This window comes from Thunnus thynnus, chromosome 13, assembly GCF_963924715.1.
Source record: "Thunnus thynnus chromosome 13, fThuThy2.1, whole genome shotgun sequence".
Lineage (NCBI taxonomy): Eukaryota > Metazoa > Chordata > Actinopteri > Scombriformes > Scombridae > Thunnus > Thunnus thynnus.
Window position 1 is genome coordinate 7,966,199 of NC_089529.1, and position 26,805 is coordinate 7,993,003.

The following is a 26,805-nucleotide window of genomic DNA, read 5'->3' on the forward strand; positions in this document are numbered from 1 at the left end:
TGCAGTATGGCTTGAGGTTCAGTGTAGTTTCACCGCAGACAGTGATTATAGTTTGTAGTAGTTTAAAGGGAGGATGGGTTCTCATTAAAGAAAGACATCACAGATACTGGTAGGCTCTAATAATGTGCTCAGTAAACAAACACAGTAAAACAAAGTTTCAAAGGGCTAAAGAAAGGGAAGATTTAATCATTCTCATTAGTCACTCCACAAACGCCATCATCTATCAAATTTCCTATAGGATCTCTGTTCTGTTCTTTTACTTCTATTCATGTCCTCTCAACACAAGCACCAATTAGAACTGCAGTGAAAAATCATCTAGAAAGCTTAGTCAACTGTCGACAAATCCTTTCCATAAGAATAAGACAAACAGGCGTTGAAAGACTGCTGCCGGCCTGCTGTCTACAGTTCTGCACCTGATTTACCAATACCTGTCATGCAAATGAGGGGCTCAGCAGTCCCTGGGGCTCAGACTGAGCTTGAAACAGAATACGAAGGGAGGGAGGAAAAAAAGACATGGTGCTTTTGTTGGCAAATTAAAAATAGCTTGCCTAAGGTGACAGTAGACCTAAAGCACTCAACATTCCCTGCTCTTCTAACATTTGTTTTCAGTTCTACTGTCAGTTTATTTCTTTTTGTCTGGAGGAAAAAAAGCATATGCAATGAGTAATGTAATCACATTTGACAGAATTAAAAGGCTGTAAATGCCTTTGATGCAAATTGACTGAATAATCTGACTGGACGACTATGCTGAGTGATTTGTTGAACAATAAAGATAATAAGTGGTAAAATAAGAAGTGGCAAGCCCTAGTTTCTGACTAGAAAGATGTCATCCGGGGACAATTTAGTTTTTCATTTATTTTTATAGTTTCGCTGTCAGTCATGACCTAAAGCAAACTGCAGCTCAAACTCTAATATTATAAAGTTCATGGTATTTTTTAAAAATGCAAATAAATCCTCCTGGTGCAGTTACTGCACGGTCCTGGATGTCAAGGAACAGCTGACATCCAAAGAAACAGCGGAACTCATCAGCCAATAAACAGTGTCGACTGTAGTAATTGTTGAATTTAGGACACAGCTCTATAGCCATGTAATCCAAGAGGCTGTTAACTATAAATAGCCATAAATCCTGTCACATTTGGTTTGATGTGACATGTCATGCACTGACCATCTAGCGGTGATCTTTGTGGTCTATTATTACCACAAAGTGTCAAAAGAATTTCAAACTGCACCCTTTATTGGTTTTGGTGAGTGACTTGTATTCAGGTGCAGGTCAGCCATTTCTGCACTAACTGTAAACTAAAACATGTATTATGATGCCATATTGAAGCAGAACTGAATATAAAAACAAAAGGAATACAATAAGGCTGGTGATGAATAATTTTTAAAATCTGATAAATCCTCAAAGAACAATAGTAACATAGGCTGGTGTTCAGAGTTAAAAGGCGACATGTAAACAATGCCCTGCACAAGGAACACAGGTGCACCTCTAATGACTGAGCACAACTTTTCATTCTGTTTTGGGACTGTGGCCATGTACAATACCATGATCATTAGGCTGCCAAATGATCAATGTACTGGGCTGCTGGGCAAAACTGTTACCACTGGGGCCCCATCACTATTATGTTACGCCAGTGCTAATTTGTCAAGATTTAGGTTTGTTCCTCACAGACATGTAATGAGAGTACAGTGGATCCATTATGAACACAGCACCACATGACAATACGTCTCTGTAGCCGTTTTTAGGGCAGAGGAAAGATAGATTTCATGCTGTCATTTTCATCTTGCTGTGCCAAGACTTGGCTGACTAATGCTCAGTGTGAGTATACTGTTCACAGGTGCTAAAAGGGAACTATAAAGCCGTAGAATAAAGAAGCCTAAATGCCTGCTGGTCCAGTTTAATCAATGCTAAACATATTTAATCTCAGCTGAATTTAAGGTGAAGTAACTTCATTGTTTTCATGAGTGCAAAACTTGGCAGGAATCTACAGTAAGTCTCAGTAATAAGGTGCTGGTTTCTCCAAGATCTATTTTCGAAAAAGTGCACTCACCCTTTGAATACATGCTCACAGGGCTGGCAAACCATACGTCATCCTGAAATTCACCAGAGTGATTTATTAGCATACGGAAATTAATTTTAAAAAATACACCACAGATGGAGTTATTTTTACAGAGGCAGATTTGGAATTTTCATGCTGTGTGTAAATTTACATGACAGCAGAGAGGGAATAACAGAAATCTGGTTTCAAAAAATGAGGCCAAAGTGGTTAAAAGCAAAACACTGTCACAGCCCTTAAACATTTGTGTTTTGATGTTCAGAGGGAGCTTGAACCTTCTTTTTTTTTCAAAAATAAAATGTAAACTGAAAGCACAAGAATGTGATCTAGTGTAGGTGTGGTGACAATGCAGTGCCTCTGACAGTGAAAATGACTTGAGACTTGACGAGCCAAGGCTTTCAGGGGCTTAGGCTTTTTCAAGGCTGTGCAACAGCAGACCGGAGACAAGTGATAAAACAATAACAGAAACAGCAGAGAAGTGCAAATTCCTGTAAGTACTCGCAGGTGCTGTAGTGTTTAAACCCACTAACGTTTCACATTGGCCTCCATGAAATCACGATGACTTGCTGCTTGGGGAATGGCCTCATCTAAGACTACTCCCTGGCCTTATGATCCATTTCAAACCATTTTTACTTCCCTTTTCACATGTAAAAGTGAGGGAGCAGAATCCTCTCGCTGCTGGATGGATCTAACGGTCCCCTCTGTGTGTGAATAAAGCCGATTTGGCTAACACCTTGATTCAATATTTCTATAAGCCATCAACAGTTCTCACCTGTCAAGTTGCAAATGGGTAAGATCTATAATGCTTACCCAGTTGAGCTTGTTTGCACACACAGAGCACAGCTGGGTAATTCTCCATAGATACTGCTGAATCTACAATATTTGATATCCATTTATCAAATCTGCAAAGTATACAATATAGAAATGACTCAAGTGTGTTCCCAGACACTGATACAACAGAGCTCAATGACCAGTCTTGACGCAATAACCCTGATGATTAAAAAAAAGCCTGTATCTCAGGGAGCATACCATTATTTACAGAATATTTTCCATTATTTATTGACAGGTTACAACCAGTAGTTTTAAAATAACTGGAAGGGTTGTGACAATACATCCAATATGTACTGCACAGTACCTGCACTCTCTACTGAAATCACACTTGATTATAAACGTACCATAACAGGTCCATTGTCCCCGAAATAACATTAATTACGCTGCCGGGAGGAAGAGATTTGATCAGATAAATAGAATAATCATGCAAATCAGTGTGACTTTACAATTAGAGACAGTGAGAACCCCAAACTGCTGCAGATCTGCATACAAGTCACTGCAGCCCTAATTAAAAACGACCAAAAAAACTGGAAAGCAGCTGTTAAGACAGGGACAGGATGCCTGCCTTGTAGGTAAAATCTGTCAGAGTTCATCACGGATTCCTGGTGAAGAGCAATACTTTCTCTAGCACTCACCACCTGCGCACATGCATGACCTCCAGCCTTGATACACTGTTTGCAGCTGAACAATTCTGATTGCAAACCATCTCTGTTTATTCTTTACATTCTGTTTATCCCTTTAATGACTACGTTGATACAGATTTACATTTCAGAAAGTAGCTTTTTACATAATGACAGCAATTAATATAAGAAATATAAGTCCTCCAAAACAGCAAAAAGGTCTTCTTTTATACTCTAGTTTAGGGTGCAAATGCCAATGTGTTATTTGGCATCAAGTTTAAGTAATTCTCTGCTAATGCAACAGCAGCCCCCCCCCCCCCCCCCCCCCCCCCCCCCCCAAAACAACAACATCATTAGCAGTCGTTCTAAGGCAAAGATACATTCTTAGCTTTATGAGTAAGAGCATGAATAAGAAGCAACTGTTTACCGAAGACAAAACAAAAAAAAACGCGGGGGAAAAAAACAATAAAAGACAAATAAATCCCAATACAATTAATGTTGTTGTTGAAGTGTCCAGTGGATAATTGGGGTTTCAATTCAACTACATACAAAAATAGTGCTGTTTCTATTCAGCATCCTTGACAACATACATATATCGAGTGCTTTTGTACTGACTAACCCATTTGTAATTTTTAACTCATTATCTTCTGATACTAACTTGTGTGTTAATTTATGAAGAGTGAACACAACAATTTGTCCAAACATCAGGACACCTATTATCTAGTGCAAATACTGTACATTCATTATTATTTTAGACTGCTCATTACAGTTAGCACAAAACATACTCAAAAATTTAAATAAATAAATAAAAAGATTATTAATTTACATCAAAAGTAACCGTCTAATTTCAGAGGCATCTTAACTAAAAAAAAATACAAGCTCGCCATTGAGATGCTCTTATATGGAAAAGAATGTCATTCTTATACCATCAGTGGAAATAAATTCTAAGCAAGAATATGGATGTCAAACAGAACATTTGTGAAAGGCTTAACCAGACAAGATTCCTTCAAAGCTGATAGCATTACATGGCTAGCAGAGCGGGGCCCCACATGGAGGGGAAATTAATATCTCTGTTCAGACTGACAAGTTCTGCATCTCTTCAATGGATTATGATTACAGCTGGAACAAAGTCCATTGCCCATTAGGAGGGGTAACCAAACTGGCTTTGAATGTTCCAAATGGGCACCAGTTGGAAAGGATTGTGGAGTGATATGTGCAACTTACAGTACAGCTACCAAAAGTCTGATCTGGTGATTGGCCAGCACTCATGACAGATTTCCATTAGGCTGGAGGCTTGTGTTGTGACAACTGGGATGTTGTATATGATGTATATGGAGATTGGAAGTGCCTGCTATATAGTTCACATGTGGTGCATCTCTTTCCTTCCCTTCATTCCTTGCAAATTTTGCAACTGATCCATTCACAAAAATAGAGTGATCCAAAGGAATATTTTGATGACTGTAAGAACAGGGATTTTAAAGTGAAATAAAATTCCATAACAAGGCGGACCAAAAATGCTTCTTCTCAGTAGTGACCTTCATGGTCATACATGTTTAGACATGTTTAGCCAGTCAGTTCACAGTAATGTTGTGTGCAGGGAATAATATTGCAGGTCAGCACAGCAACCCACTGCTGTGAGGATGCTATGGGAATACAAATGAGTGTGGCATGACAAAGCATGCAATGGATACAGCATGCAATACCATGCCAGTGGAAAAAGGATATAGGAATAGAGATACACTGAAAAATGATAAACAAGGTGTATGAGATCATTCAGTACTCTTAGGAACCAGCAGAATGAACAGTGATGTTGAAAGTTGGAGTCAGTGCACACCAGACTCTGTGCAAAACTGCATTATCCCTTTAGGTCTTTGTAAAAATCAGGCCAGTGGCGACAAAGTTATCACCTGAGAAATCACATTTGAAGTGATGATGCACCCCCACTAATTGGCCCTGGGGGCGCCTGCATTATTCAAGGGTAACAGCATGTTCCACTTGTTTGCATGGCAGTAATTGTTTTATGATTAACCTGCTGATTGCTCACTTGATTCATTTTCTAAACCCTTCTTAGCTATCTCACTGGTGTCTGATTGTTGGAACAATTCAGTTTTTGGAGTGCTTGATGGGCTGCTTAAGGCTGGGGGGGGGGGGGGGTCAGCTGGTGTCTTGACACCAAATCCAGTAGAAAATGACTTTGAAATTGGTAACAACCACAAGCCTTAAATATGCTGTGAGAACACTCATTGACCTGAAGACTAATTACAATCAAAGATTTTTGTTTGATTTCAAAGCAGTCTCAACACACTCAACACCTGGAACATTAACCTTACAGGAACTGTTACTATTCAAGCAACTTTCACCAATAGGAATCTCACAATGAAATAGATGCATTAAAAATAAAAATCCTTCTTTAGAACTCAAAATAAAAAATGACTATGCTAACAAGCAGGACTGAAAGTATCATAATAAATCATTTAAAACTTACGATGACATGTGCTCAAACTAATTATCTGCAAAGTCATTTATAGAGAGACAGCATATCCATCACTCAACTGCGAACAAACTGTTGTCCACTTTTGGACGCTGAGTCACCGCTCCATCATATTTGTCTCCCAGAGGAACATTGGCTTCAAGCCAGGAATCCATAAATTATAAACAAGGGATCACTTTGTACAGATAAGTTACACACTTGTTCATTTTTAACATTTAGTATCCAATAAAGTATATTTCTAAAGACATTTCAAGATGAGCCCAGAAGCAACAGCAGCTCAGCTGTTTAAACTTCCACACTGTCTAGTTTTGTTAATGAGCTAAACCCTTCATGTCACATTGGGGTTTTCAGGCACTATGCAAAATACTTTTTCCAACTGCACCCCCAAATTACTACATCTAAATCTTATACTTATGAACTGTTAGTAGAATGTGCTGTATTAGATAACTCATAAGCTTTAGGGTTCTCAGATAGTTTCCTTTATATACTATACTGTACTCTAGGCAATATGTGGGATTCGCTAATTAAAGAGGGACTGGATGGCACCCATTCCCTGGTTGGTCCCAAAAGGTAAAAACAAGTACAAAGTGGAAATCATAAGGTCATGTCATGGAAATTGTCTGAAAACACTGAACAGACATGCGAAATAATACACAAAACACTGCTGGGTTGAAGATTAAAAATTATTTTTGTACAATAAGGAGACAGAACACACACAAAGGTTTGCATCAGCTTGTCTCAATGAACAAGGAGCAAACCTAATCTATTATAGTTTGTGAAAGAACGGAGAAATTATCTGTGATTGGTCAATGTATATTATCTTCAACACTTTCAACCAATTGGCATAAGGCCATGAGATGTTATATGATCTGGTGTCACATATATGGAGTTTTACCCTCCTTAAAAAGTAGGAACCCAGAGCATCACCTAATTTGAGAGAGACAAGAATAATAAGAGAACTTTCCTTTCCAACACACACAGTAACAGAGCAAAAAGTAATGATCTTACTTCCACAATTCTGTATTAAAATGATAAGCCAATCATTTGATCTTTTCATAACTTCTACAGTCATACCACTGAAACCAACATTGGTTATCCTGTGCCACAAATGTAATACCTCTCCAGCAACATTTAATTGTTGGCCCAGTAACCTGGTACACCATGACTTAAATCAAAACTAGCTTCTAGGTCTTAAAGTGAGTCTAAAAAGTGTAACAGCATTGATAGCATTGATTTCATACAACAGTCCATTCAGAAGACTGGCAGCGGACTGTCAGACAGTCCTCCAAAGTAATAGGAGAAATGGAGTAAGATAAGAGAAGGGCTAGACCCTACAGGGCAAATGTGTCTAGCTACATTTTGTGCCGGGTCTTGTAATTTCACTGGGAGTAAAGACACACCGGATGACATGGGCTGTTTATTATCCGATGGGACTTCCATGTCATCACCATTAATCAAATGCTCCATACAACACTTTCCATCACTACTGCAACAAAGATGGCCTGTGCATGAACATGTCAGGTGTTCTCCAGACCTATATTCACTTTCTGTCCTTACTGTACATCATCAGCCGAACTAGCAGCATGGCCTTACTGGGATGGCAACGGTTGGTCCCCACTTACACAACTCTCAACAAATGTTGGATGGATTGGCATGAAATTTTGCTAAGATATTCATGGTTCCCAGATGATTTATCCTAATGACTTAGTCCTAATGACTTTTCCGTTAGCGCCAACCTGGGGTACAACTACTGGATGGATAGCCATGATATTTGATACAGATATACATCTTCTCTTCAGGACAAATTGTAATAACTTTGGTAGTACTTGACTTTTCCTCTGGGTCAAAATTTAATTTGTTCTGCAAATGTAATGACATTTCCCGTCAGCCTCACAAAGCTGTACTTTGTGTGTTCAGAGCTAATTAGCAAATGTAAGTGTACTAACACAACTAAAATGGTGGCCATGGTTAACATTATACCTACTAAACATCACCATGTTAGCTCAAAGCACCACTGTGCTTGAATACAGCCTAACAAAGCCTCTGGCTGTAGAGTCTTAGTCAGTATAGAAGTGGTTTGGAGGAGACTGCCATCCAATGCAGCCCATGACTATCTAGTTAATTTAAGAGACCAATGATATTGTAAAGGATGAACATGTCTCAACATAAAATAGAGTCATGAAATTAAAGCAGAGAGCACTGGAGCTATGATCAATCAAGCAATAACATTTTCTCAAATGACTCCTCTAAATATTTTAGAATCTGTAACTCTGATCCTGTTAATTTTAAAGTAAAGCTACAGTACAGTAGCTGACCATATCCTGAATCTTTTTATTGAATCATCAAAGTTAGACATGATGGATATTCCTTTAGGTTATGGGTCAGTCACACATGGGCATATACCTCAAGGTAAATGTTGACTACTGTGATCAACATTGGTGTGCACATTAGAATTAAGTTTTGAACACGCATACCACAATTCATGCATGTATGATGTCCTGTGCTGCTGTTGAGAGCCTACTTATTTTTCATGTGAGTCACTTAATTTCTGGGATTTAATCTATCCAATTTACAATAAGAGTGCATCTTTGAAGTGGCTTGATCAGTAGTGATCGATCACTCTAACAGGCAAAATATTCATAGGCAGGCTGCCTGTTCAGTACAAGTAGAAGCTATAGTCATTACTAACATGAATGACAGCTATATAGCCTAACTGTAATTGGGATGCAAGGTTTCACTCTCTGGTAATAGCCATACAAAGAGCAGTAGAGTTCAGCACACGCACTAGACTGGCCCAACAGAATAATTTAAACCATAAATCAAACATCCATGCGGTGATTCACCTTGAGGTGCTACAGGCTTGTCTTTGCCTCTTAGCCAGAAAATGTGTTGAATATGTGTTCTTGTTTTCTTATCCTAACCAAACAAGGATATACTGTTATATACAATATGAGCAATAAAGTGCAGCTTTATGATTAATGAGGTCGGGTTCTGGCCTAAATTTAATCTGGACTGTTTGGTTTAAATGGAGAAATATGCTATATACTGTAGTAGTAAAGCCCAAATTCAGATTTAACATGAAAGAGGGATTGCTGACATTACAGAGAAAATCTGACAGTATTGATAGAATTTTTCACCAATATACTTTATCAGTTTTATTAAAAATGTGCACTTGTGAATGTGTGACAGCTACATTGGAGGGCAGCACAACTTCACGAGTTCTCGACTGAAACCATGTATTAAATAAATATGAAACAAACCAGCAGTAAGCAAGACAGTGTTCAGATTTTTAAATTAACCTTTAATACTTAATATTTCACAAGTAGGGTCATAACAGGAGATAAGCAATGTATTTTTTTTTGTTTTTTTTTTTAACTTGAGAGGCTTCTGCTGAAATACAGAAAATCAGCATAATCTGATACAGTTCACCACTTTGAACAGGTGATTCAGAGTCATGTTCTTATTATAAATGTCCATATATTGAACAAATACTGTCATTTGAGAGAATTTTAAGTAGGCAATTCATATTTGAACTTATCGTCATTCAGCCAGATAGGCGTGCATGCCACGGGCAAGAGTTGGCCACCCGTTTTCCAATATGACACAGAGGGATATTACTGGTGGTGTTCTTGCTGAAATACATTAGGCTTGCAAGAAATATTTAATCTTATCTCAGGAGCAGATACTGTGCATCAAAAAAAAGACCTTACACTGCAAAAGTGAAACGCCACAAATCTGGAAACACACATCAAGTTTCATTACCTTCATATTACACCACACAGATGGATAGAAGACATATTTAAATTCCATCCATGGATGTTGGTGCAGCACACAAACACATGTGCATAAATAAATTCATAGCTTTTCCAGTATTCTCCACCATTGTAATTTACCTATGCCTGGTCTAGATAATAATCAGTTTTCCCTCTTGTGGGATGAGGTGAGTATGACTCTGCACAGGCCTGTGATCAGCTTTGGCTCCAGTTGTGAATCTCTGTGGATGAGATGTTTACTGGGGCTTTTTGTGTGGCCAGTAGGATCCCACTTAGTGTGAATGATGGCAGCTGTGAGGGTGCCTCTGGCAAGTGTGACTCCAACTATGGCTGCTTGGTCTCATGTAGCATACAGTGCCAGCTGCTCAGGCTGTGTAGCACTCCAGTGAGCATGACTGATTGTGGCTGAGGTAAGCACGTCTCTGGCGAGAATGATGCTGAATGCAGCAAGGCCGAGTGCAACTCTGGCTACAACTGTGGCAGATCACGGTAAACAGCAGCTCGGTGCAGCTGGCCACTTGGACTGTGACTGCATCAGCCCAACTGTGGCAAGCGTGACTGAGTATCTGTGACGAGCATTATTCTGGATGCTCTGTGTGGGATGCTACGGTACAGGCCGACAGGCTGTGGTGAGAGTAATTCTCGTGATCAAAGCTGCTTTGACTGCTGGTGCAGCAAGTATCATTCTGGTGGAGTTTGCTGGTTGGGCAGAGGCCACTACTACAACAAGTTTGACTGACTGCAGCTGTGGTGAGCAAGACTCAGTTAAGCATTGTTCATGCTACTCTGTTTCGAGCAGGAATGGAGTGTGGGGCCGATATGCTCCAGTACTCCTGCAATCTACAGGCACTGGTGAGTGTCTCTGGTTACAAATGTGGCTGTTTGTGGTGAATTGGAGGTATATGTGACTATGGCAAATGACAGATGCCTATATTTGGTTTAGCTATAAAGTAACCATGTGGTGTAACTAAAGTATATGGGTCATCTAACATTACAAAGTGTTATTAAACTTAAGTAGAGGCTGGCAATATATAGAAATCTGGCATGGATTTTACAAGGAAAGGGCAAGCATGACCTAATTCAAATTGGTAACTGAATAAGTCCTATGACTTTGACATCTGCAGACATCAGCAGAGGGCTAAGTATCATAACTAGCTCAGCACTGATTAGGCACTCATGATCACACTTTAAGTACACTGGCACCACTCTCCTACATTATGTCACCCAGCTATCTTCAACCTCAAGTGACTTAACTAGTTTGAAAAGACTCATTGGGCTGTGAATTGATTTCTGCAACCAACAACTATAAGAAAACTTGCTCATCGACTCAAAATTACAATTAACAGGCTAAACAGATGCCTGACATGGCTGGCTTGAAAAACCTGTCCATAATAAGTCTTAATTAGAAGTAATTGATTAGACTACTTTTAAGGACCCTGCTTAAAATAATTTCTTAGAAATGTGTCTCATGGTGATGTGATGCTGGCTTGTACAGAAATCATCACTTTCTTTTCTAAAGAAACATCAGCCTCTGAAAGGCAAGGTAGCTTTCATTTATTTTGGTACCACTGATATACAGTAAACTAGTAAGATCACAGCCTGGTCTCAAAATAAACAGCAGACAATGCTCTCAACAAAGTGGTGAGTGCTTTCAATTCCCAGGGCGCTGCTCATAGGGAATATTATGTTCTCATCATTCTCTTCATCGGTTCAAAGATGTGATTTTTTTTTTTTTTCCTGTTCTGTTCAGTTCTGCGGTTTAGTAGAAAAGATCAACATGGAGTACTATTGAGATCCTCATGGTAAAACATCACTGTTGAAGATATTGTGGAATATAATAATGGGATATTGTGCACTTTAGTGACATGAGATTATCCATAAAATAAAAACAACAAAACAGCTCAGAGACAATGTTTCCTTATAGTTAAAATGTCTTTAGAAGATGATGAAACAGACGCATTGTTGGAGCATTGTTGCACTGACTTATATGGACTGAAGGTTTCAGGCCAAGTCAGTGGTGTCACATTTCACTGTAGTGCAATGATACGTCTATCTCATCTATTGACATTTCAACTAGCAGCATCTCATCCTGGCTTTCATCACTCTATAATGAGCTGGCATGGCTCTACTGAACATTATAGAATAAGAATTAACAAACTAAGAGTCTTCAGGAATCCTGGCAGCTCTGAGAGGCTGTACATAGGCACAGCATGAGCGAACATGCTCACAATGTATACATTGTATAATGTTTACTATGTTGACCATCTTAATTTGGTGTATTAACATGCAGCATAATAACGGCACTAAACACAAATTACAGCTGAGGCTAATCATGTGAATGTTTATTGGTTTTGCGGGTATTTAGCCAAAAACCAAAAGTATTGTACAATTTTAAATTTTGACCTCACCAAAGAATCATCAAAGTTATTCATCCTGAGTGCAGTTAGCATAAAGAAGTCTGAATTTCTGACCACACTCCCCAACATTCCTGACTAAAACATGGGGGTGAAAAGCACTGGAGTGTTTAATTCTTAATGATACTGAGTAAACCAAGACAGATCAATAAAGGGGCTGTAAGGAAAGACTGTCTTGCTTTTTTTTTGTACTTTTTCAGGAGATTCTGCAGTTTGTTGTTGAGCATTTCATGTCCTACCAGTCTGTATCATGTGGATACTGCTGCAACTTACTGCTACTCTACTCTACTGTCACTGTCATCATTTCCTTTTGCAACTACATATTGAAAAATAACTTTTTATAAAAAAGTGCTCCAAAATACCAAGAAATTGCACATTATATACACATGCCACTCATGCACAAAATAGTAATCACCAATCAATAAAAAAAACTTTAGATTAGAACGATTGATTAATCGATCAATTGGTCAATTGACAGAAAATAATTGATGGAAATCTTAATAATGAATTCATTGTTTTGGTCATTTTACCAGTATAAGCGTGGATATAAATAATCTTTATTTAGACTTCAAAGCCAATAAAACTCCAACAATAGCTTCCACGGAGTTTGTATTCACTAAGACTGTCCTGTTTCTTTTTTTTTTTCTTTCCTCATCCACAGTTGAAAACCAGCAAAACTCTGAATGTTACCAGACACGGAATGCTAAACACAGAGCACCGGGTCGTTCCAGTTTAGTGTGTGCACCTTGTAGGTAAAATGCAAGTCTGCCACATTGAAAATAGGAGCAATTAAATGAATATAGCCAACAGGAACAGGCAGTATTCACTTTTATATGATAATCACTTGGCCCTGAATTTTTATGAGGCCATCACAATACCGGAAATATGAAAAACATGACTGGAATCTGAGTAAACAAACCACACATGTCATCTGAATACTTTTCGCACCTTGGATGTAAAACAGCTTATTAATAGTTGATATGATCTGGCTGAAAATGTCTGAAATTTAAAGGAAAAGATAAGAATCTGAGAATAGAATGATATATCACAATATCAATATGATTCCACTAAAACAACAAATGTATTGTTTATTGCATTATTGCCTACTATTATATGCATGTATTATGGAAGACAAAAAGTCACTACTGGAGGACAGAGTCACTCCTGCTAGTCATTTTGTCCTCATAGAGAACTGTGTTCACATTCTTGGCAAGAAGTCAGAGTTGTTCAAGGTGAGTGTCAGAGTCCGACAAAGTTGTCCTCTCGCTTATTCGTGACATTCATGGATATGCATCAAGGCAAGGCCTGACTGCCCAGCTCAGTGACAGTAGGATGGCATCTATGCTGATTGTAAAAAAATGTCATCCTTTCAGCCTTTTGTCTGACCGGTACTTGTGGCTGTTGTGGAGTTTGCTTGTTGCATTTCTGCTTGTGAAAATACTTAACATACAGTAACACGTACTGTTTAATATAAAGCTTCCACTGTCATCTTTTAGAAAAGCTTTCTTGAGCAGGTGGAAGGACGAACTAACACTGCACTGACTTCTTTACACAGTCCCAGTTTTAATATTATAAGGTTTGAATCAGTATTCATAGGAATGCCCCATGGCTACTGTAAAGGTCTTATTAGAGGTGTATTATAAACTGCAGTTCATGTTTGTAGGGTATATTTTCAGGCACAGTGCATTACAATGCCAATAAAAGCTCTACTGGCAGGCTGATACCAAAAAGGTAAAACCTTAGAAATCCTTAGAAATATGAATGATATTTTGTTGAGGTACATTATGTCTACGATGCTCTTTCAAGGTCTATCAAATGTAATAAAGTAGCACTGTCTCTTGATAAAAGTGCTTGCAGGATTAGGAAATGTGAGAAAACCATGTTGGCCTTATTATATCCTCACAGTTAGTTGTGAATATTTAATAGTGGAGATGAAATGTGAACTGTGAAATGATCTTTAAATGATGATTTTTTTTGCTCATGATTACTTCAATAACAATGCTTGCCTTATCAGCTGCTACAATGTGTTCAAAATGCTGCCGCAAGGCTTTTAACTAATGCAAAGAGGCAGGACCACATCTCCCCTGTTTTTAGCATTGATTTTTAGAACTGCTAATGTTTCTTTGAATGATCTGGCCCCAAGTTGTCCCTGAACTTAGTGTGCAGTCTGATATCCTCAGACAGGAGCCTCCTGACAGTTCTTGTGTCAAGGTTAAAGACTAAAGGTGACCATGCTGTTGCTGTCAGAGCTCCTAGTTTCCAACATAGTAAGATCACAATTAAGGCCTTTTTTTAAATCATCTTTGATGTTTCTTTTTCTTGCATCCCTGCTGCCTTGTCTGATCTCACTCTTTTCAATTTGTTATCCCTATGACTCCCTTGGCTTGTTGAGGCATTTAGGTTAGTTAGTCATTATAACCTTAACTAACTGATTTCCTGTGGCAAATGCAGATAATGTGAAAATAATTAGTCTGTTATTATTGTTGTTGTTATTGTTATTATTGTTGTTGTCAAGGCAGATGGCTGCCCACCTACAGTCCAGTTCTGCTCGAGGTTTCTTCCCATTAAAGGGGAGTTTTTCCTTGCTGCTGTTGTCAGGTGCTTGCTCATGGGGGAATGTTGGGTCTCTGTAAAATAAAGAGTGGACCTGCTTTACGTGAAAAGTGCCCTGAGATAACTTCTGTTGTGATTTGGTTCTATGTAAATAAAACTGACTGGTCTTGACTTAATCAGGTAGTTATTGTTCTTGACAGAAACAATTTATATTACAATTTAAACTATAAATCCCCTTGTGCATTTAACCGATACCGTGTGTTTCATCATCACACCTACACCATGTTTGAGAATGTCAACACAACAGTGATGTAAAATAATCTCTGTAAAAGAAATGTCTCTTTCCCTTTGCTATACCTGGTGCAATGAAGAGCAGGCTGAGACAGTGTGAGGGTGGCCAAAAGCTCACAGTCATCTGGCAGGCTGTGATTAAAAAAAAAAAAAAAAGAATAATACTATGGCCTTAGTGGTGAGCTTACTTATGAAAAAGAGGCACAGAAATCAACATGTACTTTGAATTCCATTAAAAACACTACAGTCCTCTGCACAGGCTATAAAACAGTCTACAATCAACTGGTATGAGGATGTGATGAAGAGCTGCTCTAAACATGGTTCAAACTATGAACAGCTGCAACAGCAGGGATTCACTTTACTTTCCACCATTACAGCCTCCCGTACTATCTGAGATAGGTTTTAGGGTGAGACCCCAGTGTTATCTTAGGGCCAGTGGCATCCCTTGAAGAAAACAATACACATTTCTTGATGGATAAAATTAAGCAGGCAAATCCAGTAAACAGCACAAACCCAGGAGGAGTAATCTATGTGAGGCTTTTATTATTTTGCACTGTGGTGGGAGCAGATGCCGACTCAGTAGGAGATATGTCAAAACTGCAATGTAATTTTGATGTCAAGATTCAATCATGAGTTCCAAAGTGAGATCACACAACCCTAACCCCAACCCTTTTTTTGATAAGTTATTGAGCAGCCAGCATCAGGCTGTTGCAAAAATAACCACCAAAATGCTTGTGTTCTTGTGTGCCTCACACTGGTCAGTTATATCTTGACACTACGCTTTTTCCTAGCTGATGTGGTAAAAAAAAATCAGTGTTGAAGATTGTGGCACCCTCAGGACACTTACGACACGTGCAGGTTTGTTAAAAAAAAATCTTGAGACAATTAAAGCCTCTCTCTCCTCTTGACATCACAAAAAACCCCTCAGAACCTTTGGTTCCCAATAATCACCTCTTCGTATCTTCAGCCAGAAAAAACAGGTTACCGAGGCAACAGCTGTGTGTCTGACAAAAGTAGAGCCTGAAGCATCATATTTATAATTGCAATGGAGGTAGACCTATGATTGAGATGGCGTGCAGTGCATGATGATGTGGTAGTGCAGAATAATGGCTGTTTATGGAATTGTGTTGATTACATTTTATAGCGATATCACAGAAAACAAGAATTTCATGTAGGGATTTTTTTTTAGATCTTGAACAGGAAGTTATAAAGTGTGTCACCACTCCCTCTGCACACATCACACTTTGCTGCAATTTGTGCCATGCACATTGATTCACAACATTTGCACCCACTGTCTTTGACTATAATCTTCAAGCAGTCCCTCCAGGAGTTTTTCTGTGATTATTGCAGTCAAAAATGCTTGATTTTGCGGTGGCTTTTCTCAAAAATTGCGATACAATTTGTAATGTTTTATGTGCTCTTTTTACAGTAAAATTGAGGGAATTAGGAAAAATTGCAAGCAAAGGAAAATGTGATTTTAAAAAAATAAAAAAATACTACCACCAATGAAGAGTCATATGTAATCACTTCTTTCAATAAAAAGCATACTGCATTTCATAGAAACAATTATTTCAGTGCAAAATTTTAAATGTATTTCCTGAACATGAGAACCATGAGCTCAAGTTATATAAAACATAAAATACTGTACTTTCACCTCAACATTAGCACCAAATAAAAGCAGTCAATATTGCCATTAAAATAAATCCATTAACATAAAAATATAGTTTCATTTCCAAAGTGTCCATTTTCATGTTTGAGGTAGATTATGTCCATCTTTGCTGTCTTAATGCATCAACTTGTATTCCTCTGACTAACTGAATGCAAACCTCATTTGAGTTTGTCCAGACTTGTCCAGATTTGTCTTTTTATTTGACCATTTCATATGGAAATTATGGTAATTTAGCAATATTGGAGGCTCTCACAGATTTCTTGAATTTGCATTAATTATTGTGATCGCAAAATCATAATTTCCTTGAGGGACTGTGTTCAAACAATGCTTCTCAACTTATCTGGATCAGGAACTGACCACTTATTGTCTTTGACTTGAAAAGCCTAAAATACCTCTTAGTCCTCTGCCGACTTCTATCAAAAGTTTAATATTTAATGCTTTAATTCCTTTTCAGTGCCAGTTGATCAAATTAATGCATGACTGGAGCAATTCTTCACTGGACAAACACATTTTGAAAGGCTTTACAGTTTTAAATACATCATTTATCTTTCCTCAAAACCATTTCTGGTCATGAATGAGTATAATACAATCTTGGACGTTTGGAGAAATTTCTCAGGCCCTGCAGACATTCTTCCTCTCCAATATAGCTAGTCCTAATATGAAGCTTAAGGCTTCTGGAGGATTCTGACATTTGAGAGATTTTGACTGTCAACCTTAAAGGTCACAGTAAACCCTGAAGAGAGAAGATGAAAGTAAGCAAGAGCAAGGTGGCCTTATATTTCCAACAGTTATTAATTCAACTTATTGAAAACAACCAATAAAAGAGATTTTTCCAACAATAACTACAAATTAGCTCCAAATCTACAAAAAACTAAATGTAGATGCCCATTGGGATTTCATGCTTTTTTGTTTTCTGCAATGTCATGTCTGTTGGTCAGTCATTTCACTACATTGGTTCAGACTTAAATATCTTGACAACTGTTAGATGGATTGTCATGAAATTTACAAGAGATATTCAAGGTCTGTAGAAGATGCATTCTAATAAATTTGGCGATCCTCTGACTTTTCCTCTAGCACCAGCAGGTTGAAGTTTTCACCTATCCTGTGATATATCTCAACACCTACTTGATGGATTGGCACAAAACGGTACAGACGTTCATGATTCCCAGATAAAGTATTCTAAAGACTTTAGTTTTTACTCTAGTGCCATCATTGGGCCAAAATTTAATTTTGTCCAGTGCTTTGGTTTATGACCTGCAATACTGCATAACTAATGATATTCCTATCTATGTGTTTACTGCTAAATTGTAAATGTTTGCATGCTAACAAGCTAAGCCAACATGATAAACATGGTAAATGTGTTAAACATCTACATGTTAGCATTGTCATTGTGAACATGTTAGCATTCTGAGGTACAGCCTCACAGAGGAATGTACATGGCTGTAGACTATAGAACATGATTCTGTAATGGCTATTTTCTCATCCCTTCCTTCCTGTGCACTATACACAGAGTCAAAAGGTGCACATCTGTGGTGACAATAGATCCTGAGCTCATGTATTGTTAGGGAATGAATGCTCATGAATTAATTTGGAGGCAAATGCGATAAATTGTGAAAAATGTTGCGCAAATTTCTTTATTCGTTTTTATGGTTATTCTACCCCCTCAACAGCTGCTGACATGTGGTTGAAAGCTAATATACTTTTAAATGTATACTTTCAATCTCAATAAAAGCTAAACAGGAAATATTTGAATTGGGTAATGGTGCAACTATGGCACGAGTTCCAACAAGTCATTCATCTAACAATAGTTGATGATTTGATCTGCTCATAATAATTTACTTGTTGAAAATGTTTTATGCAGTTTTTGCAAGCAATTTTAGTCCCTAAATTACTGGGATGTGCATTCACATGAGATTGTTCTCATCAGGAGTCCTCTGTCTCTGCCAAAATACAGTAATACAGGTCATCTAATCATCGAGTTTTTATGTAACAAGTGGCAGATGTGGAAGGATCTGTGCAGGATTAAGATCAGTGACAATCACAGAAATTATCATAAATCAGTAGGCGTCTCGAGGTAACATTATTCCTATGTGAATGGAGCCTCAGTGATTAATCTTACTCCTCTCCTGCACATAGATGGGGAAATGATGGGAGCTCACCAAGACAGAGAATGAATGAGGTAAGTACAATATTTGGAAGCAGCAAATACATTGATAAATTCTAATGTAAGTAACCTCAAATGTAAAAGCACTACAACCTTAAAAAATTTAATTTCCTCACTTCATCCACAGATTATGCTTGGCCATGCCGGGTAGGTGAAGTAAGTGTGTCTCCATTTCTCCTCGTCTGTATTAACCCAGCATGGCCTTCTCATTGTCCTGCTTTGTTCCACATTTCAAGTCAAGCTGTAAATATACCCTCAAAGCTTCTTGGTCATGACTGACATGGTCATGGTCAAGGCTTCAATGTATAATGTACTAGGGCTCTTGTGATTACCTCCTGTCAGCTATTATCATTCTCATCATCAGACAGTAGCTTGGTGCGCTATCCCCCTGCCCCCCTTTACTTGTGCTTTGTGGTGGATCTCAGTACATATTGACATCTCCAAAACAAGCTTTGTGGTACAAGTAGGCTAGTTTGCTCGCAGTAGTGGAGGGTAACCCTATTATTAAGCATACTGAGTCATTCCCAAAACATGTTGTAGACATTAACATTAATTTATGGGTAGAATATTTGCCTCCTGCAAAAAACAAAGACAGTACTATCCCTTAACACTCTGCGAGACATTACCCTTGTTTATTTTGTAATCACTCGAGATACTTTGCATTTTACTGCATCATGCCTTACTGTGCCTCAAGGAACAATATAGAAATGCAAATCCCTGCAACAATCTGCCCGTGTTCCTACTACATGTTTTATTTGACTGCATCCAATCCGATGAATGGCAATTACAAACAGATCTCCTAATCACGCCACTTCAAATATAGCAGGTTCACGAATCACAGCAGCAAAGCACATCCATCTGTAACTCTGAGAAAGGAAAACACCTTCTCCCTCAACAAAATCTGCTCTTCCTGACACATTCACGGCTGGACAATAAATCTGAGTTTGCTTCCCTTCCACCACGCAGCCATTTACTGTGAAAAGAGGGTGGGGGTGGGTCTCTGCTCCGTATGTCTCAACAGATGAAGAAACTGGCTGAGAAAAGTCATTTACTTGTGGTCACACTCATGAGTCCAGGGAGTCATCGCATTATGAGCCTTGCAGCGTGCAGACTGAGAGATGGCAGGGGGCGGCTGTGAGCAGCTACAGATGACTGTGCATTACATCAAATGAGAGGTGTGGTAAAACATGGATATATGATGTGCAGAGGAGGAACTCCTTAAGATGTGACAACACTGAGCAGAGAGTGGAGAATTATCCTCAGTGTGTGACGTCTTATAACCTTGATCTGGATGTTGTCCAGTAATTCAGACCGGAGAATGGCCTCTGACACTGGCTGGCTGGAAAGTGTGAATAGATGAAGCAAAAGTTAATGAAATATCATACTGCAGTTCTTCCTACGATGAAATGGCTGCATCATGTCAAACCTACTTTTTAACCTATGCACACATATCTTCACCTCACCACTTTGAAGCATGCAGAACCAACAGGTTTGTTTGTTATAAATTCTGCTTTATCTGGAAAAGTGCCACTACGGTAATTGTGTTACAACATTAAGCACACAGACGCATCCAAATAATCAATTTTTAAAGGCATAGGTGCTCAGTCAGGGACTTCATCCAATACTACTCTTTGGTGGAAATCATGTGTTGCCTATATGTGCGTGACCATGTCTTATTGCAACCCAGCCTCACATCAAAATGTGTAATAGTGGTCCACAGCACAAAATGTATTAGTTTCACAATAACAGCTCTAAAAATGTGAGATACCCATGTTTTGGGTTTTTTTTGGCTTATTCTTTTCTATTGGCCTGCATCCAGGTCACGTGACTGTCAGGTGTCTGTCTGCGAAAACAAACAAAAATGGCTGACATTCTTTATATCACAGTGGAAAATGTAATATTTTAAGATAGTTTAAATGCATTACAGTGCATTTTGATAACATTTCTGGTGTGAAATTTGCATAATCTTTGTTACTTAGTGAATGTATATGATGTTTGTCAGTTATTACGAAGATTTTTTCAGGCTTTCTATCTACAGGACATGCCCCCTCAGTCGTCCTGCTGCCTGACGGAGGTTTGAGAGTGGCTGTCACAGCTGTCAATCATGACATCACACCCCCTTTTTATATCATCAACTAGCTAATTAAAAACAAACTTATCAGAAAAATGAGCTTGAACAAGCACCCCAGGCCTGTTTTCAGAGAACTTTGAAGGACCAATATATATAAAATGAAGCTTTTTGTTTGTTTGTTTTTCCTTTTTTGGTGGTAATAGTGACCAAAATGAGTCACCTTCAGAGAATACAATACTGCTGACAATCTAGGGCATTAGTACAGGTTTGGAGGAAGGCCTGAAGTGTTTGGGTTTGGATTAGGGCTGAAAAGACCAACCTGTTTTCATTCCCAGGTCGTCAAAATACCGACGCATGCATAGGCACAACCCTGGAGATTCTTTGCATCTTTATGATTCTTGGTTTTGGGATTTTATGTCAGCATGACATACAGTAGCCCATTCAATCATAATCTGTTTTATTAGCCAGTGCAAGCATATAAAGAATGTGTCTTGGCGTTTGCTCTCAAAAAACGCAACATAGAAGAATAAAAATAAACTAAGTACTAAACTAAGTACTATTAAAATGAAATTGAAATTTTAAAATCTATTTAGAGAATGGAACAGTAATAGTTTTTGAAATGGGATATAAGACTTGAAATGTAATATTGACTGTAGAAAGGAAATATGGACTGTGCTGCGGACAAAGAAATTAAGTGTATGAAATATATGAAGGTGACAAGAGCAAAAATTAAATGTGACATGTAAATAAATAATTAAATTATGTAACAGTGGAGGTTGAATGCAATGTACAATCTTAAGTCCAGTTTGATGAAATATATGAAAGTGACAAGTGCAAATGAGGGATGTGAAATGTAAAGTCCAGTTTGATAACTCCATCTGTCAGACCACACACACACAAACACGCACACAAACACACAACGTTGGATTGCTTTATTGGATGACGTGGCTCAATATTAATTGCTGAAGACTCGGGGATATAAAATTAAATAAGCAACTTCACATTTTACAACCACAGGCTATGACACGCCTGTTTTTAACAGAGATAGTGGTGTTTTGATTGAGGTTGAGGCCGACTGGCGGCAATTTGAAATGGAATGAAGCCCACTGAAGGCAGACAACCCAAAACAGTAGTCGAAAGTGCCAAGTCCGCCAACAACACAATCCTCTTCCTTAGCCTAGCGCTATCAAAAACTGACAAAAAACTTTCTCAGAATTGAAGGAAAAATAATTCAAACTAATGGCCTTAATATGAACCTAACTTATTGTTGAGTTATCAAGGACACTTTCATGTTTTTGTGTTGAGAAATGTTAAAGATATCATTAAAAGAAAACCTTAACATGATGAGGAAAATACTTTCGGGTGAGTCCCACAAAACTTCAAATTCTGGATTTCAAAGAATTCATCCTTGGGGCGCTCTAAAATCTACATTTTTATTGAAAGAACATCAAACAATTACATAAAATAACACAAATAATTTAACAGCTCAGATAACTAGCCCACACAACGAAAAGACAGTGATTCAAACAACATGCAACTACGTGGTTTCAGCAGAGCAGCGTCCATAGCAACCACCATAGCAACGATAGACAGCCTGAAACAATCTTAGTAATAGCTGACAAACTGGACATCATATACACTGAACATAAATTTTGACAATAAAATGCACAGTTTTCGCGAGAAATGTTATCAAAACGTATTTTAATGCTGAGGCTATCTTAAAATATCGCATTTTCCACTGAGAGAAAAAGAAATGGCAGCCATTTTTTTTTGTTTTCGCAGACAGAAACTTGACAATCACGTGATGTGGACGCAGGCCAATAGAAAAGAATAGGTCATCTCACAAGTTTTGTTATTGTGAAACTAATACGTTTTGCGCTGTGGACCAACGTAGTTATTACACATTTTGATGTGAGACTGGGTTGCTTATTGTGCAGCAAATAAACAAAACAACAAGAATTTTGGGGAATCTTGTTTGTGTAGTCTGTTATGACCCACTTTCACATGATCGTTTTTGGAGTGGTGGTGGTGGTGGTGGTGTGGGAGGAGGAGGGGAGTGTGCATGTAAAGGCTTGCTGTTTCATGATGATGCTGGGTCTGATGTTAATGAAATATATATTGCTCAGCATATGTGGCCATTGACACTACAGTATGCCATGCATTCTCACTGACACAGAGGAGGGGTAAGAGGTAAAGAGGGGGAAGTGACAGGCAGAGAATCTTTTCAAGAGGGAATTGTTAAATTTAACGATCCAGGCTTTTGTTTTCTCATTATATGCCAGGCAAAACACTGTTTAGTTTAAATTATTAACAGAAACGAACCCCTGAAATGAAAAACGTGGCCGCATGGAAATGTTATTTTTCTCTGTCGTCATCAGTCAGCCAGATTTTTGCGTCAGTTAAACTTATCATTTCGGAACAATGTAACACAAACACGGCGCCGGTGTTTATTTTATTGGCAGTCTTGTTTCAGACAGCTGCCAGACCCTCCGCTGTATATAAGAGGGGGCTTTTTTTCATTCCAAGGTTAAGTTAGCCTCTGCTCAACAGTCTTGTCACTGGTTGCGGTAGCCTGTTTCCGACGCGCTGGGTCAAAGCACGGGGCTCAGGTGCGGGTTTATTAACACAAACGTCACTGGCACCGTCGTTAAGCCTAATTGCCCATTAACGGAAAGTAACAATTATCGCCACAGCCGTAGTGTCGCATTGTGTTGCCATTCGACCGTCCTGAGAAGTCCACTCAAGCTGGAGAAAATCATTTAACACCGCCATTGTCTGAACTGCATTCCCGCAAAAATATAAATAATAACAACAACAAAAAAAACCAAACAAAAAACCCTCCCATACTGTTTCATTTGTTGCTTATACTACCCAAACAATACTTAATTCCCTGGCGAAAAGCTTCATCACAGCAGCCTCTATACGGCATGCAGCGCCGCATCCTCTCATCAGCATCATCTCCACTTCAGCATGCGAGGGAGACCTGTTAAACCATCAATTATACTGCAGCAGCCACGCAAACAGCAGTTGTTGCATGTGAATGAAACATTGCTATTGAGCACATTTGCAAACATCTCCAGCTATTGTCCTGGCAGCGACATGTGCGAAACCTCACAAATCACGTTACATTCAACACACCATAGGTAATGACTACAGCATTAAAAAAAATCATAATCTCACCAGCAGGAATAAGGGGTTGTCTTCTGGTTGTTTCTTCTCTCTCCCGACCTGGTTTCCGTGGAGTTAATGAGGTTCTGACGTTTGGTCCGACTGATTTCTCCCTCAGCTGTTATTGTCCACTGGGTTTGGGTTTTTTTTCCAGCGGTAAAATAATAGGGAAATCGGCGTCCTCTCGCAAAGCTCAGCCCTCTTCAAACTAACCTTCCCGCCCCCTCCTTCTACCCATCTCAGATTGGTGCTGGCCAGGAGGGGCAAACCCTGAACCGGAGGGCTGGTTTAGAGGCGGTAATCTGTCACGCGGATCAATGCCCACATGGACATGCGGTGGACGTTTGCGGAGCGCTCACTGTTCACCGACCAGCTTGTCAAAGATGCTCTCGACAGCTGGAAGGGACTCCCCCCCCCCCTACCCCCCTTGTGCGTTATTGCACAACAACCTCCCAGGCGAGAAACAGCAGTGAGTGGGCCCACTTATTCAGCGGGCTCCGCGGTTTGAGCACTGACGCAGGTGCCCAAGGTCCAACCACGGTTGACAGAGATGCCAAGCCTGTGAGCTGCTGCTGACAGTGATATAGCAATCTCATCTGAGTCATTGCAGTAGTAGGAAATGGGAGCAGATCATTCCCATTCTGTGACCTTGGGGTAGTGTGGTCTAATTGGAGAGATGAGCTAAGAAAGAGACAAATGAGACTCACCTTCATCTCAGAATGGGCTCAAGGTGCCCTTGTGCAAGGTGTGCAATGTCACCTCTAACCTCTGCTCGTGCAGCTGCAAACAGTAGGCTACAAGACTGCGCTTGCACTGTGCCAAGTCCCAGGCGTGCTTGTGTGAATGTTTGTGCAAGCAGTCTCTGACCTGATTTTGTCTTCTGCTTTTTAATGTGCAAGATGTAATATATTGCAACTAGCAAAACTGATAAAAGTGACCTGTCAGTGTGATTTCAGTGCACATTTAACCTGTTCTTGATCTCATGAAAAAATGCTTCTCCCTCTTGACATATTCCAGCTCCATGAATGTGAAAGTTGCTGAAATTAATTTGCAACTCTGATATCTTTTAGATTAATTGTCAAGTTTAATTCTGAAGCCAAACTGGCTCCTTTCTTAAACTTAACATGCATAAATACCCTGCTGTATTTTCCTAAATACATACACGTGATAGGCCCCTACAAGTCTAGTTGATACATGTTGCTTACATGTATTTTAATGTATAGTTAGACGAGCATGCAAATCTAAAGTACAGGCTGTCTCAAGTGACACAGGCATGCTGAGTGCGTCATAGCAATTTACCAAACTTGAATTTACTGTCTTGCTCGGTTGACGCTCTCATATTTGTTAAAGATACCTTTCAGGTCTTTAAACATTTTACAATAGTCCACTTTAATATCCAGTAGCCTGCTACTGCTAAATGTTGCATCTGCAGTATAAAGTGAAAATGATAGTCCTGGTAATGTTCTGGATGCCAGTGCTGTCAAGCTACGGTAGCCAGTGGCAAACCAAATAAACGCTTTACATTTATGAGTAATAAATTAACAACTTTTGCAGCCAAACCCTCTGAGATTTCATTTATCATATCAGCTCAGACGAGGCCCGAACCTTCTGGTGACTTTAGTGAAACTGTAGCAGTTAGTCTTAATTTACTTTAGCGGGGTGGATGATTAAAGAATTAAAGGATATGTTTTACTGTTTTTCAAGCCACACAGTATGTTAATTTTGTTTGCTATCATTTATAATACCCCATAGGACAACTTTGCCAATAGCTTAATTTTTTGAGAAACTGAGCATTCTGCTGCAGCTTCTCACAGGGCTTGAACACAGTTCAGTGGGGCAACTGTTTTGAGCTTCAAATACAACATGAACCTGCCTTCTGAAAACAAAACACAGTTAAATCAGTACAGCACATGTCCATATTTTTTTACCATTTAGTTCACCACCTACTGCATGGCTTTTCTGGAAGGGGAATTCCTCTTCAAGAAGTCCAGCCCAAGGTGTCTTGCATCTTGTCCCTAATTAAGTTTCCATGGGAGGGTTTCCCCTTTGTTCTCACTGATGGTCTAAGGTTGGGCGTGCCATTTTCATTTATCATTTTCATTTATTGTTTCATTGTCAAGCCCTTTGAGAGTGTAATTCTAATTAGAGGTTGTAATAAACTTGATTTGCTGTGAGCTCCTGTGGGCGAGCAGAGTAAGAGGTGCCGAGCAGTTCTGCCAAGGAGCCTGTGAAGCTGGAATAGAGTCAGAGTTTGGGCGCCTGACTGCAGGTCCTGACTGTTTATTTTAGGGTGAAAATCATCCATGCTCCCCAAAGCTAAAGGCTGCCTATATCATTAATGCCACCTGCTGTCTAAACTGTATCTTTAATCTCTTTCCTTCTTTGTTTTTACTTGTAATCCACTCCTAGTACCTGCAAATGTGACCAGCTGAAAGCATGAGATTTGTTTCACTTTTTTTCAGTTCCCATACCTCCAAAATGTGTGGCTGAGCAGGAGTGGTAAAATGAATCAAGCACAATGTGCCATTTCCACGCTTTCTACAGTTACCAAGTGCCTTACAGTTAGCTTCCTTTCATTAATTCCTTAAGCCGGCATAATCATGTCCTGCAGCTAATAATTATAAACTCCGGCAAAACTGACACTGAGATATGTGTATGTCTCGGCTGCTTTTGTTAATTAGTCCCAGCTTGTGGAAAAAGATGTGT

At 39.0% G+C, this 26,805-nt stretch overlaps 1 protein-coding gene across 1 annotated transcript in view; it reads right to left on the bottom strand.

Annotated features, from left to right (window-relative positions):
• Positions 1-26,543, bottom strand: part of gabra3 (gamma-aminobutyric acid type A receptor subunit alpha3) — a 98,016-nt gene extending 71,473 nt beyond the window's left edge. Inside the window, exon 1 of the mRNA XM_067607606.1 lies at positions 24,112-26,543. The gene's annotated coding sequence lies outside the window, so the exon portion shown is untranslated. The remainder of the gene's footprint in view (positions 1-24,111) is intronic.
• Between the last annotated feature and the right edge of the window lie 262 nt (positions 26,544-26,805).